Genomic DNA, 16,582 nt, shown 5'->3' with positions numbered 1-16,582 from the left:
TAGCATAATAGGATAATTAGAGCATTTCAAATGCAAATTGTGAGATATCCTTTGATGCCATTTTACATTTTTACAAACATAAAATGATTAAAAGATATTTTCCCTATAGCACACTACAATAATGACACAGAGGATTAGATGCTCTTAGTCAGAAATCATGTTAATTTATTTAAAGATTTTTTCAAAGTGATTTATATGTATCTTTTTAATTTTCACAATTCAGTGATATGAGTTATTCATGTTTATTCACTAGGTGATATTTATGAGGTTCCCCCCATTTTTGTGACCCAATGCTAGGCACTGGAGATACTGAATTGACTCAAAAAAAAAAGTTCTTGAATTTGTCACTTAACTACCATTTGGCAGGTAAAGTTACTGATTCTGAAGATAGCATAGTGACATCTGCCAAACTAATCTACTGGTTTGGCAAAGCCACAAATTAATCTGGGTCTCTTGAGAGCCAGGTGATTTTTTTTTCTCAAAAATTTAATATTTTATGGAGAATTGCAAATCCTTTTTTCTTAAAAATAATGATTATTAACCTGGAGGATTGATCTTTCTCAGATTTACTTAAAAAAAAACTGATTATACCCTGCATTGTCTTGGATACTCTGACTCAAACATGATTGAGCTCAAAACTAAGTGTGTTAGTTATTTTATTCCCCAGGCCATCCTTTTCTCACTTGATTATTCTACACAGTCTTTGGCATTTGTTCTGACACAAAATTTTTTTTTGCATCATGTAAGCTGGAAATATACAAATTAGCTGATTATAAACACCCTTTTTGGCAAAGAGGTCAGGACAACTGGATCATAAACAACTGCAATCAAATTGAGCTTGCTTTTCACAGTAGAGATAACATCTGAGTTGTATATCTGAAAAACCTGCAGACTCTCATAAAAGTTGGAGATGTTGAACTGTAAGCAAACTGAAAAATTCTCAAAAAGTACATAATTTCCCTGTTTTGACATGCAGTATTCACAACCTCTACAATGAAGAAGACTTCCTTTATATTTGATGAGCTTTAGAATCTGAACAAGTAAATAAACCTAGGAAGCACTTGTTCTCCATAATGAGGACAGCGGAAGGTATTGATCTTGGGTTCCAGGCACGGGGTAAATAAAACATTTGCATGCACATTTCCTCCTGCTCTTTTCAAGGGTGCTAACTGTTTTAATGAGTGAATCTTGTAACCAAAGGGGTGGAACTCCTCTTGTGCCCCCTAAATCATAGTTTCTGAAGGTTAGAAAAGGAATCCAACTTTGTGATTTTTCTGTACATGAGTTTCCTAAATCACATAAAGTCAGTACATTCCTATGAATTTTCTTCTCCTTTATTCTCCAAGGGGATATTAAAAATCTTAATGTTACAGGCATGTTTTGGATTAATTCGACTATTACAGGGGAAAAATATGCTTTTTCTTAATTATGTCAGTACAGCTGCTAACAGTGCTGAATACCGTAACATCTTTTTCTTTTTTGTTGTCTTGGAAAATAGCCCCCAGGTCACTCACCTCCTAACTGAACACACAGTGGACATTTCTATAATCTGGCTTCATAAACTGATTATACAGAAACCTAAGTTTGTAAATTGGGAACCCTCCTTTAGTCTGCTTGTCATTGACAGAATGGAGAATAAATCAATGCTGTCACTGTAGCTGTATATCTTTTTTCTGGAACACTGTACATATTCTGAGGTTACAATCCTTCACCATAGCTAAATTGTGTAGCCGGTGCACACAGTTCTGGCACAATCCATTATTTCAGATGAGAGAATTTATCGGAATGCACAATACCAAATAGAATAATCAATAGTTTATTATATTTATGCTCCAGGGATGTTTGAAGAAAAAGGTATATAAATCTGCCTTTGTGCAAATGCCCTGCTACTGCTGTTGCTAAGTCGCTTCAGTCGTCTCCGACTCTGTGCGACCCCATAGACGGCAGCCCACCAGGCTCCCTCGTCCCTGGGATTCTCCCGGCAAGAACACTGGAGTGGGTTGCCATTTCCTTCTCCAATGCATGAAAGTGAAAAGTGAAAGTGAAGTCTCTCAGTCGTGTCTGACAAATGCTCTACTGTGCAGCAAACTAAGGATAAGCTCCGCTCTCCAAAAGCAAGCTCTTTTCTGTTGTCAATCGTTCCACTAGAGGGCATGATTGACAAAAAGAAAATTTCCTTTTCTGTCCTCGTTAGCAATTTTATCAAGGCCTATAACAGTTTGCTTTCTGTGATTATAATTTTTGTTGTTCTGAACAAAAAATTTCTTTTCATGTTTTTAAAGAGCATTCTGAATGTTACCATGGTTCTCAGGTGGAACGAAGCCTTGATCTTCTTAGAAAAAAAAAAAATAGTCATGTGAGTTAGCATAATTAGCTCCCATATATCAAGCAACTGAAACTGTACCTGAATGTACAGCTCTCTAAGAGGAAGAAAATATGTTTATTTATTTTCCAAATTCAAGTTAAAATAATCACAGAAGCCATTTCTGCTTTGGCAGACCACAGAGTAGATTTTAAGCCATCTTTTCTAATGAGTATAACAGGAACATAGGAAATTGCTGGTGAACTTACAAATTAATGGCAGGTTCTCTTTTTAAAGACAAGCGAGATGATATAATTTTTGATGTCTGGAATCATGGGTTAAAAATTATTCTAGAAAAGAGGCTTTGCTTTGATAGAAGAGTACTAACCAGTGATACTTCCATCATCTTTGTTAAATGGTGATAATATAGAGAATGCCAGTCCTCATCTCAAACTCTTATGCACACTCTGTAACGAGATCAGGTGCTGAGGTGGTGTGTGCCAGTGGGTGGAATGACTTCTGTTAAACTCCTCCATTACTGTCTAGCATTAGCACTAGAACCATCGGCTACCTGCCTCTGAAATCCTTTAAGGCTTATGGACCTGATGCCTCCTCTTCCTTGGCAGAGGACACAGTTGATTTTTTTCCTCTGTCTGTTACTAGTTCTCTTTCCCAGCACCAGACACACTCTCTCTGTTGTTCCTGTTGCTGTTCCTTACATTTTATGCCTTCTGCATTTTCTGCCGCCTTGGTTTCTTTGTTTCTTTCTGACCCCTCTCCCTTCTCCTTTGATTCTGTCACATAAGGTCAAAAAGGCCCCATCTCCAACCAAACACCTCTTTCTTTTTCTATTTTGCATGGAGTTCTCGTAAACACAAATCACAAACTTATCTCAACCATTTTTGGTGAGGTTGGGAGGGTGGGGATAAAAACCTGTATGTTTTGCTTTACTTTTCTTTTTAAGTTTGACACTTTTCTAGAATCTTGGTTGATAGTATTATTCCTAATATAAGGTAATCATGGTACACTTGCCACAAGAAGCAAAGTGTACACTATAGTTCTCAGTATCACAAATATTGATGGAACTCCCCTGTATGGCAACCCACTCCAGTACTTTTGCCTGGAAAATTCTATGGATGGAGGAGCCTGGTAGGCTACAGTCTAGGGGGCCGCAAAGAGTCAGACACGACTGAGAGACTTCACTTTCACTTTCCTCTGTATTAGGTAGTACATTAGATTCTGGAGATATGGTTACCACCAAGAAAGACAAAGTGGCTGCTGATACTGAGCTTACAATTTAGTGTGGAAAGCAAATAAATAAATATTATCAAGTGTGATGAATGCTATGAAGGAGGAAGTATAAGGATGTGATGGGAAAACATATGAAGGAGTTTAAGTTTCACATAGGATATATCTCTGGTATCTGAGCAACTGCTTCGTTACTTATGCACGTTGGCAGGTAAAACAATCTTTCAACATTGATGGTTAAATTAGAAGAGACTAACACTGTGCAATGTTGACAAGCCACTAATTTAATATAAAATTCCACTCCCATCTAAATTCTCTGAACTGGAATGATAATGTAAGGGGAGGCAGTTGATAAGTTTCTTGAATTTTTTCCAAGTCATGACACTGTGGTCAATTGGGAGCTGTTGTTCAGTCGCTAAGTTGTGTCTGACTCTTTGCGACCCCATGGACTACAGCATGCCAGGCTTCCCTGTTTTTCACTATCTCCCAGAGTTAGTTCAAACTCATGTCCACTGAGTCAATGCCATCCAACCATCTCATCCTCTGTTGTCCCCTTCTTCTCCTGCCCTCAATCTTTCCCAGCATCAGGGTCTTTTCCATCCAAGGTCTCTTTGCATATAGTGGCCAAAGTATAAGCATGTATATTCAGTATTCTTGCCTTGAGAACCCCATGAACAGCATGAAAAGGCAAAAAGATATAACACTAAGAGATGAATTTCCTAGGTCAGTAGGTATCCAATATGCCACTGGGGAGGACTGGAGAAATAGCTTCAGAAGGAATGAAGAGGCTGAGCCAAAGCAGAAACAACACCCAGTTGTGGATGTGTCTGGTGGTGAAAGTAAAGTTCGATGCTGTAAAGAACAATATTGCGTTGGAACCTGGAATGTTAGTTCCATGAATCAAGGTAAATTGGATGTGATCAAACAGGAGACAGTAAGAGTGAACATTGACATTTTAGGAATCAGTGAACTAAAATGGTTGGGAATGGGTGAATTTGATTCAGATGACCATAAGTCTACTACTGTGGGCAAGGATTCCTTAGAAGAAGTGGAGTAGCCCTCATGGTCAACAAAAAACTCCAAAATGCAGTACTTGGGTACAATCTCAAAAACGACAGAATGATCTCAGTTCAGTTCCAAGGCAAACCATTTGGGAGAATATGTGCCTATTCTGAGCCTGAATCTATGAGAAGATTCTAATCATACCACCCTATCTCAGACTTTCTAAAAACTGCATCATAATTGTATATGTGTATGTGTGTATATCAGACATTAGGCTAAGTGTGTTAAATTTACCATTTCAATTATTAGTCTAAAATATATATTAGCTATTATTATTACTTCTAATTTATAATAAGAAGCTGAAGCTTAGAGAAATTAAGTTGTTCATAATTATCCAGCTAATAAAAGATAGACCTAATATTTAATTCTGGTATGCCAGATCCTGAGCTTTCCTGGTGGTTCAGATGGTAAAGAATTTGCCTGCAATGCAAGAGACCCAGGTTTGATCCCCTGGGTTGGGAAGATCCCTTGGAGGAGGGGATAGCAACCCACTCCAATATTCTTGCCTGGGAAATCCCATGGACAGAGGAGAACAAAGAGTCAGACATGACTGAGCGACTAACACTTCTTCACATTTTTCTTCTCACATCAGATTCTAAAGGCATCATTCTGATACTTAGAGGTGAGAAAAAGGGGAACTGGCAAAGTCATCGGAAAAGTATATATAAAATAACTTGAGTAGGATTTTCATTAAAATTCCACACATAAAATTTTAAACATCTCTTTCCAAAAATATTTTACAGTTTTAAGAACTCTTCTAATTAGTTACTATACTTTTATCTTGGCAATCTGGCAAGCTTCTAAACATTGCATAATTTGAATCTATCTCCCTGAAGATAATTTAAAAAATTATTTATAGAACCTTTTTTTTAAAAAAAATACGGTTGTAGCTGTTTTATTTGTATATTTTAAATAACAACTTTGTCAGTATTTAACCCCACAAATAGTTGTTTTCACTAAAATCTAATAAAATTTTTCCCAAATTGCACTGTTTGGAAAATTACTTCTATCAGAAACTTTACAAATTAAAAGAAATGCCGTGATAGATTGTGGGAAATTACATTTTATTTTCTTGATATTCACAACATACGCTAATATATTAATATTCAAGGCTCCTATACAAAGCCCTACAGTACAGAAATCTTTATTTTTATACATACTGGGGTTTCCCAAACTAATTTGTCCATGTTAATCTTTGTATATGAGACACCCAGACACTCCTCAAGACACCATCTTGAGGGGCTAGTGCTGTATAAAATAGATCATGCAAGACAGCGAAGACATCAATATATTGAAGGCACAGATTATTAGTGTTCGGAGTACTATATGACTTTGGTGAATTTAAATTTTGAGTATTAACATGTATTGAGGATTTCGCATATCAAGAGTGTCCTTGCCCCCAGTATGTACCAGCCAATTCATCAGGATAGAGATAGCAGCTGATAGTCATGATGGAATTGGAAAATGGTGACATTGTTTAGCAGTAACTAGTATAGACAAGGCTTATCAGCATCTGTTACCCACATTGACACATGGCAATAGCAAGCCTGGTCTCATTTGCCTTGGCAGCCAGGGAAGAATGTGATAAGCACTGAAGGGTAAAATTACTCAATTGTGTATATAAGTAAAGCATTTTCTCAGGAGTCCCAGAAATCAGTGGGTGACTTTTGGGAAGCCATGAGAGAGAGAGTCATAGATATATGAATTATTACTATTTAAGATACTATCTTTGTCTCTAGGCTTGTATAATTTTTGTTTCCTCTGGTTTTGTTTTTTAGTACAAATATATTATATCATAGTTTTAGATGTGTACAATAGCAGAATAGGCAGACAGGTTAGGAAATTATCTGATTCAGCCCCATGACACACCCTCTTTGGTGTGTTCATATTCTTTAAACATGGAGGTGCATATATTTGAGAAAGAATATACTGTTAAGAATCTGATAGTACAGAATAGAACAGAAGGTAACATTTGAAGGTCATGGTCCTTAAAAGGGTATTTTATCCAGGCTAACCAATCTCAAGAGGAACAGTACAAGGTCATAAAAAATAATGAACAATCAGGAGGCAGGAAGAAGGATAAATTAGAAGCATGGAATTAACAGATAAACACCACTGTACATAAAACAGATAAACAACAAGGATTCACTGTATAGCATAGGGACTATATTTGGTATCATAATAATCTATAATGAATTTAGAAATTATAATTTAGAAAAATTATATATATATATATATATATATATATATATAATTGCAACCCCAAATTAACAATACTGCAAATTAACTATGTGCTGTGCTGTGCTTAGCTGTGTCTAATTCTGACACCCTGGACTGTAGCCTGCCAGGCTTCTCTGTCCATGGAATTTTCCAGACAAGAATACTGGAGTAGGTTGCATTTCCTACTCCAGGGTAGGAAGTAAGGATTGCCCTAAGCCAGCATCTCTTGCATCTCCTTCATTGGCAGGCAGGTTCCTTGCCCCTGAGCCACCTGTCAGTCGGTTCGGTTGCTCATTCGTATCCTACTCTTTGCAACCCCATGGACTGCAGCATGCCAAGCTTCCTTGTCCACCACCATCTCCTGGAGCTTGCTCAAACTCATGTCCATTGAGTCAGTGATGCCATCCAACCATCTCATCCTCTATCGTCCCCTTCTCCTCCTGCCTTCAATCTTTCCCAGCATCAGGGTCTTTTTCAATTAGTCAGTTCTTTGCATCAGGTAGCCAAAGTACTGGAGCTTCAGCTTCAGTGTCAGTCCTTCCAATGAATATTCAGGACTGATTTTCTTTAAGGTTGACTGGTTTGATATCCTGAAGTCCAAAGGACTCTCAAGAGTCTTCTTCAACACTACAGTTCAATGCTGCAGTTAAATTCTTCAGTGCTCAGTTTTCTTTATAGTCCAATTCTCACATCCATACATAACTACTGGAAAAACCATAGCTTTGACTAGACAGACCTTTGTTGGAAAAGTAATTTCTCTGCTTTTTAATATGCTGTCTAGTTGGTCATAGCTTTTCTTCCAAGGAGCAAGCATCTTTTAATTTCATGGCTGAAGTCACTGTCTGCAGTGATTTTGGAGCCCAAGAAATCAAAGTCTGTCACTGTTTCCATTGTTTCTACATTTATTTGCCATGAAGTGATGGGGCCAGATATCATGATGTTAGTTTTTCAAATGTTGAGTTTTAAGCCAGCTTTTTCACTCTGCTCTTTCACTTTCATCAGGAGGCTTTTTAGTTCCTCTTCACTTGCTGCCATGAGGGTGGTGTCATCTACATATCTGAGGTTATTGATATTTCTCCTGGCAATCTTGATTTCAGACTGTGCTTCATCCAACCTGGCATTTCACATGATGAACTCTACATGTAAATGAAATAAGCAGAGTGATATATACAACCTTGATGTACACCTTTCCCAGTTTTGAACCACTCTGTTGTTCCATGTCTGGTCCTAACTATTGCTTCTTAACAAGCATAGATTTCTCAGGAGGCAGGTAAGGTGGCCTGGTATTCCCATCTCCTTAAGAATTTTCAACAATTTGTTTTGATCCACACAGTCAAAGGCTTTAGTATAGTCAATGAAGCAGAAGTAAATGTTTTCCTGGAATTATCTTGTTTTCTCTATGATCCATGGATGTTGGCAATTTGATTACTGATTCCTCTGCCTTTTCCAAATCCTACTTGAATATCTGAAATTTCTCAGTTCACATACTGTTGGAGCCTAGCTTGGAGGATTTTGAGCATTACATTGCTAGTATGTGAGATGAGTGCAGTTGTGTGGTGGTTTGAACATTCTTTGGCATTGTCATTCTTTGGGATTGGATTGAAAACTTACCTTTTCCAGTCCTGAGACCACTGCTGATTTTCCAAATTTGCTGGCATATGGAGTGCCTCACTTTCACAGCATCACATCTTAGGATTTAAAATAGCTCAGCTGGGTTTCCATCACCTCCACTAGAATCACTATGAACAAAGTTTTGGAGCCATCTGAAGATCAATCTGTTAGACCATGCTGGTCCATTAAAGTCATCTTTTACTCAATCTCCTCACTCCAGAGCAACAGAAAGAAAGAAGTTGTAAACACTGAAATGTTCAGAGTTTCTGATTTGTTTGAATCCTAAACTACCTCCTGGTCCCTCATGTCACAGCTCTTTCAACCAAGTCAAAACAAGGACTCTATTAATACTGTCACCATAGACTATCAGTGGCAATTCATTGCCTGTCAGGTGTCCATCTTTTAGCAAATGCCACCTTTGTACTGGGCATTGAGTTTCTATCCATCCTCTTTCCTATATTATTTTGGGATAAGAACATTTCTTTCCTTCTCAGAGGAAGAAATCACTCTGAAACATGAACATGCTACCTTTATATTCCAAGACTCACTGAATTTCCTAATAACTTCAGCCCTTGTAGATGGTCATTCATTTCTGGTCCTTCCATCTCTCCCTGCCTACTCCCATACCTGTCCCCTCTTTTATAGGTAAACACACCAGGGGTGAATACAGTCTCTTCCTTTCATAGAAGAATCTCCTTCACTCTCTCTTCTACTTGTGTGCAAGACATTCTATTTAAAACTACAATCAGAAAATGACTTAAGACATCTGTTTATCCTGGACAATTTCCTTAAATTCCCTTTAAGGTTATCCAGAATTCTATATACATTTAATTATTTCAATCTTTCTGGCTTGCATTCAGCTTTCTGCTTACTATAGAAAACATATCTTTTATTTCCATGTATTTTCTATATTATATTATTATAACTCAGTTTGGAAGGGCATGTTTTTCTCTGGATTTTATGTTCAAAACTATTTAGAATTTTATTCCTATTTTTCAGAGATTTACCCATATCCTATAATTCACTGTGGTCACAGATTCAATTCTTATTCAATATATATACAACCAAAAGACCTTATTTCAGCAATATTCTGCAAAGCTTTTGTAAAAAATATTCATATTGTTCAAATGATCATGATTAGTTTTGTTTTTGATCCTTGAAATTTGACACTAAGAAAGCTCTTTGCAGGTGACTGTGGTAAAATTCAATATTCCTTCTACTGTGAAAATATTTTTCCTTTGAAATAAATATTTATTTTTTTCCATTATCATCCCAATCTTAAATAAATTTGATGGATTAGATATTAAATACTGAATGTTTTTCCCCCTTTTCTTTACAAAAGAAATTATGTCTTTGCTCATTTTCAGAGATGACTTCAAGATGGTTTCCCCATGGTAACTATTTTGTGTAGAAATATCTCTTGGCAAATACCATGCAATTATGTTATCAGCTAAATAGCTTGTCAGTATTGCAAGCAAACAGACCGATAGCAGAAAATTTGCAAGCTTGGGAAAGATTTACATTTGTAGAGAAATGAGAAATATACTTCACTCTTCCCTTCAAAACAAACAAGTATGATACTTTAATGGGTCCCGATAGTATACAATACAGTTTTAAAATTCTCTTTGTGATAATCTTATTCTGAGTGATTAGGTGAAAAGAAAGCACATGTCAGTCTGAATTTTGAGAAATGTTCAACAAACTTGATCATGCTTAAATAACCTTGGAGCCTATTATACAGGGTGAAGTAAGCCAGAAAGAAAAACACCAATACAGTATACTAATGCATATATATGGAATTTAGAAAGACAGTAACAATAACCCTGTATGTGAGACAGCAAAAGAGACACAGATGTATAGAACAGTCTTTTGGACTCTGTGGGAGAGGGTGAGGGTGGGATGATTTGGGAGAATGGCATTGAAACCTGTGTAATATCATATATGAAACAAACCGCCAGTCCAGTTCGATGCATGATCCTGGATGCTTGGGGCTGGTGCACTGGGACAACACAGAGGGATGGTACGGGGAAGGAGGAGGGAGGGAGGGTTCAGGATGGGGAACAATGTATACCTGTGGTGGATTCATGTTGATGTATGGCAAAACCAATACAATATTGGAAAGTAATTAACCTACAATTAAAATAAATAAATTTATATTAAAAAATAAATAACCTTGAATAAGAAAACAAAGTGTCAGTGGAAAATATCTAGAATTAAATATTGTTTTGTTTTCAATGTACAATTATCCAGAAGTAACTCTGTAAAAGTAAAGAAGTCTTGACCAATGAAATTGTTTGATTTCTCTAAATAAAGAGAGCAACTGAGGCAATAAAAATTAGATCAATACTCTTCCATTTCTGTAGAAAGAAGAGCCCATCAATGAGCAACAATTCCCACCTTCTGATTTTGACTCCTTGAGTGAATCCCATGTATTAAAATAAAGGAGTGGTCAGAGAATGTGGAAGACATTTTAAGAGATGTGAGTCCCAAATAGAGAATGAGGCTTATTGAGTGCACATCCTGCTTGTTCAGATGATAGTTTTGGACTCATTTTGATACCAAAGACTTCTATAAAAAAAAGAAAAAAGAAAATCCAAGCAAATATATCTAACTGAAATTACATTGAATCTATAGATTGCTTTGGGTAGTATACTCATTTTCACTATATTGATTCTTCTGAATCAATAGTGTCAGTCGCTCAGTCATGTCCTACTCTTTGAGACCCCATGGACTGCAGCCCACCAGGCTCCTCTGTCCATGAGATTTTCCAGGCAAGGATACTGGAGTGGGTTGCCATTTCCTTCTCCAGAGGATCTTCCCAACCCAGGGATCAAACCTGGGTCTCCTGCACTTCAGGCAGATTCTTTACTGACTGAGCTACAAGGGAAGCCCCATTTTGATACCAAAGACTTCTATTAAAAAAGAAAAAAATCCAAGCAAATATATCTAAACTGAAATTACATTGAATCTATAGATTGCTTCGGGTAATATACTCATTTTCACTCTATTGACTCTTCCGATCCATGAACATGGTATATTTCTCCATCTATTAGTGTCCTCTTTGATTTCTTTCACCAGTGTTTTATAGTTTTCTATACATAGGTCTTTAGTTTCTTTAGGTGGATATATTCCTAAGTATTTTATTCTTTTCGTTGCAATGGTGAATGGAATTGTTTCCTTAAATTCTCTTTCTATTTTCACATTATTAGTGTATAGGAATGCAAGGAATTTATGTGTGTGGATTTTATATCCTGCAACTTTACTATATTCATTGATTAGTGCTAGTAATTTTCTGGTGGAGTCTATAGGGTTTTCTATGTAGAGGATCATGTAATCTGCAAACAGTGAGAGTTTTACTTCTTCTTTTCCAATTTGGATTCCTTTTATTTCTTTATCTGCTCTGATTGCTGTGGCCAAATCTTCCCAAACTATGCTAAATAGTAGTGGTGAAAGTGGGCACCCTTGTCTTCTTCCTGACTTTAGGGGAAATGCTTTCAACTTTTCACCATTGAGGATAATGTTTGCTGTGGGTTTGTCATAGATAGCTTTTATTATGTTGAGGTATGTTCCTTCTATTCCTGCTTTCTGGAGAGTTTTTATCATAAATGGATGTTGAATTTTGTCAGTGGCTTTCTCTGCATCTATTGAGATAATCATATGGTTTTTATTTTTCAATTTGTTAATGTGGTGTATTACATTGATTGATTTGCAGATATTGAAGAATCCTTGCATCCCTGGGATAAAGCCCACTTGGTCATGGTGTATGATCTTTTTAATGTGTTGTTGGATTCTCATTGCTAGAATTTTGTTAAGGATTTTTGCATCTATGTTCATCAGTGATATTGGCCTGCGGTTTTCTTTTTTTGTGGCATTTTTGTCAGGTTTTGGTATTAAGGTGATGGTGGCCTCATAGAATGAGTTTGGAAGTTTACCTTCCTCTGCAATTATCTGGAAGAGTTTGAGTAGGATAGGTGTTAGCTCTTCTCTAAATTTTTGGTAGAATTCAGCTGTGAAGTCATCTGGACGTGGGCTTTTGTTAGCTGGAAGATTTCTGATTACAGTTTCAATTTCTGTGCTTCTGATGGGTCTGTTAAGATTTTCTGTTTCCTCCTGGTTCAGTTTTGGAATATTGTACTTTTCTAAGAATTTGTCCATTTCTTCCACGTTGTCCATTTTATTGGCATATAACTGCTGATAGTAGTCTCTTATGATCCTTTGTATTTCTGTGTTGTCTGTTGTGATCTCTCCGTTTTCACCTCTAATTTTATTGATTTGATTTTTCTCCCTTTGTTTCTGGATGAGTCTAGCTAATGGTTTGTCAATTTTATTTATCCTTTCAAAGAACCAGCTTTTGGCTTTGTCGATTTCTGCTATAGTCTCTTTTGTTTTTTTGCATTTATTTCTGCCCTAATTTTTAAAATTTCTTTCCTTCTATTAACCCTGGGGTTCTTCATTTCTTCCTTTTCTAGTTGCTGTAGGTGTAGACTTAGGTTATTTATTTGACTTTTATCTTGTTTCTTGAGGTATGCCTGTATTGCTATGAACTTTTCCCTTAGCACTGCTTTTACAGTGTCTCACAGGTTTTGGGTTGTTGTGTTTTCATTTTCATTCATTTCTATGCATATTTTGATTTCTTTTTTGATTTCTTCTGTAATTTGTTGGTTATTCAGCAGCGTGTTGTTCAGCCTCCATATGTTGGAATTTTTAATAGTTTTTCTTCTGTAATTGAGATCTAATCTTACTACATTGTGGTCATAAAAGATGCTTGGAATGATTTCATTTTTTTGAAAAATTTACCAAGGCTAGATTTATGGCCCAGGATGTGACCTATCCTGGAGAAGGTTCTGGTGTGCTTGAGAAAAAGGTGAAATTAATTGTTTTGGAGTGAAATGTCCTATAGATATCAATTAGGTCTAACTGTTCTATTGTATCATTTAAAGTTTGTGTTGCCTTGTTAATTTTCTGTTTAGTTGAGCTATCCATAGGTGTGAGTTAGATGTTAAAGTCTCCCACTATTATTGTGTTATTGTTAATTTCCCCTTTCATACTTGTTAGCATTTGTCTTACATATTGTGGTGCTCCAATGTTGGGTGCATATATATTTATAATTGTTATATCTTCTTCTTGGATTGATCCTTTGATCATTATGTAGTGTCCTTCTTTGTTTCTTTTCTCAATTTTTGTCTTAAAGTCTATTTTATCTGATATGAGTATTGCCACTCCTGCTTTCTTTTGGTCTCTGATTGTGTGATATAGGTTTTTCCAGCCCTTCACTTTCAGTCTGTATGTGTCCTTTGTTTTGAGGTGGGTCTCTTATAGACAACATATATAGGGGTCTTGTTTTTGTATCCATGCATCCGGTATTTGTCTTTTGTTTGGGGCATTCAACCCGTTTATGTTTAAGGTAATTATTGATAAGTATGATCCTATTGCCATTTACTTTATTGTTTGGGTTCAAGTTTATACACCATTTTTGTGTTTTCTGTCTAGAGAATATCCTTTAGCATTTGATGGAGAGCTGGTTTGGTGGTGCTGAATTCTCTCAGCTTTTGCTTGTCTGTAAAGCTCTTGATTTCTCCTTTGTATTTGAATGAGATCCTTGCTGGGTACAGTAATCTGGGCTGTAGGTTATTTTCTTTCAATGCAACCTCTATCAAGCTACCAATGGTATTTTTCACAGAGCTAGAACAAATAATTTCACAGTGTGTATGGAAATGCAAAATACCTCGAACAGCCAAAGCAATCTTGAGAAAGAAGAATGGAACTGGAGGAATCAACCTGCCTGACTTCAGGCTCTACTACAAAGCCACAGTCATCAAGACGGTATGGTACTGGCACAAAGACAGAAATATAGATCAATGGAACAAAATAGAAAGCCCAGAGATGATTCCACGTACCTATGGACTCCTTATCTTTGACAAAGGACGCAAGAATATACAATGGATTAATGACAATCTCTTTAACAATTGGTGCTGGGAAAATGGGTCAACCACTTGTAAAAGAATGAAACTAGAACACTTTCTAACACCACACACAAAAATAAACTCAAAGTGGATTAAAGATCTAAATGTAAGACCAGGAACTATAAAACTGCTAGAGGAGAACATAGGCAAAACACTCTCTGACATAAATCACAGCAGGGTCCTCTAAGACCCACCTCCCAGAATATTGGAAATAAAAGCAAAAATAAACAAATGGGACCTAAGAAAAATTAAAAGTTTCTGCACAACAAAGGAAACTATAAGCAAGGTGAAAACACAGCCTTCAGAACTGGAGTAAATAATAGAAAATGAAGCAACAGACAAACAACTAATCTCAAAAATATACAAGCAACTCCTGCAGCTCAATTCCAAAAAAGTAAATGACCCAATCAAAAAATGGGTGGAAGAACTAAACAGACATTTCTCCAAAGAAGACATACAGATGGCTAACAAACACATGAAAAGATGCTCAACATCACTCATTATTAGAGAAATGCAAATCAAGACCACAATGAGGTACCATTTCACACCAGTCAGAATGGCTGTGATCCAAAAGTCTACAAGCAATAAATGCTGGAGAGGGTGTGGAGAAAAGGGAACCCTCTTACACTGTTGGTGGGAATGCAAACTAGTACAGCCACCATGGAGAACAGTGTGGAGATTCCTTAAAAAATTGAAAATAGAACTGCCTTATGACCCAGCAATCCCACGGCTGGGCATACACACCAAGAAAACCAAAATTGAAAGAGACACATGTACCCCAATGTTCATCTCAGCACTGTTTATAATAGTCAGAACATGGAAGCAACCTAGATGTCCATCAACAGATGAATGGATAAGAAAGCTGTGATACATATACACAATGGAGTATTACTCAGCCATTAAAAAGAATACATTTCAATCAGTTCTCATGAGGTGGATGAAACTGGAGCCTATTATACAGAGTGAAATAAGCCAGAAAGAAAAACACCAATACAGTATACTAACACATATATATGGAATTTAGAAAGATGGTAACAATAACCCTGTATGCGAGACAGCAAAAGAGACACAGGTGTATAGAACAGTTTTTTGAACTCTGTGGGAGAAGGCGAGGGTGGGATGATTTGGGAGAATGGCATTGAAACATGTGTAATATCATATATGAAATGAATCGCCAGTCCAGGTTCTATGCATGATACTGGATGCTTGGGGCTGGTGCACTGAGACGACCCAGAGGGATGGTACGAGTTGGGAGGAGAGAGGGGGGTTCAGGATGGGGAACACGTGTATACCTGTGGTGGATTCATGTTGATGTATGGGAAAACCAATACAATATTGTAAAGTAATTAACCTCCAAATAAAATATATAAATTTATATTTTAAAAAATAAAAAAGAAATAAACAATGAAAAATAAAGAAATAAACTGAAATTATATCAACCAAGCTAGAGTTTATGATGGATTATAATAACTCTCCATTGTCAACCACATCTAACTTGAGAGAGAAGGTACCAGAGAAAATAAGTGCAGATCATAGTTTCAAATTTGTACATTCTTCCCCTGACCAAAAAAAGATACATAATATGTTTATAAAAGCACTTTTTTTTTTATGTCATCAAAGATATAAAGGTCATTTGAAGCCATTTTTAAATACTAGCATCTTTAGTAAAGCCATTGGAGGATCAGTTGTGTGTATATTTGTAACTGAGGTACTATTTTTCAACATCTGATACTCACTCAACCTGTGTAAGAATCATCTATGTACATTTCAAATATACTGATGTCTCAGATGCTCTGTTGGGAAAGGTGTTTTCTGGGAAGGAGCAGAGGGACATGAAAGTTTACTATTTAGTTCATGTGACCGCTATATACACTAATATTTGAGAAATAATAAATCTTTCCTCATGTCTTATTTTAAACCCATACTTTAAAAATCACAAGAAACCCTAAATGTTGAGGATGATGTACCCTTCCAGGCAATCAGTTGGGCAGGGTATTTGATTAAATTTGATGGTAAACCTAGAGAGTCTAAGAGAGTTCCCAAGGTCATAGAAATTGAAAAGGGTTGAGCCATAAATTACCCCCAGTTCCATCTGAATCCAAAGCTAATTTTACTGAAGAATATTGGGTTCCAAACTAAGCTAAACAAACTAGCTCTGAGAGCCTTAGAACTCTTA

At 36.5% G+C, this 16,582-nt stretch overlaps 1 protein-coding gene across 5 annotated transcripts in view; it reads right to left on the bottom strand.

Moving 5' to 3' along the window:
- The window catches only part of PCDH15 (protocadherin related 15), a 1,084,160-nt gene that overhangs the window by 251,398 nt on the left and 816,180 nt on the right, over positions 1 to 16,582 (bottom strand). The gene's annotated exons all lie outside the window — the stretch shown is intronic.

This window comes from Ovis canadensis, chromosome 22 (genome assembly GCF_042477335.2).
Source record: "Ovis canadensis isolate MfBH-ARS-UI-01 breed Bighorn chromosome 22, ARS-UI_OviCan_v2, whole genome shotgun sequence".
In the NCBI taxonomy this organism is placed as follows: Eukaryota; Metazoa; Chordata; class Mammalia; order Artiodactyla; family Bovidae; genus Ovis; species Ovis canadensis.
Note: the sequence above shows the minus strand (reverse complement) of the source record. Positions and strands in the feature narration are given on the sequence as shown.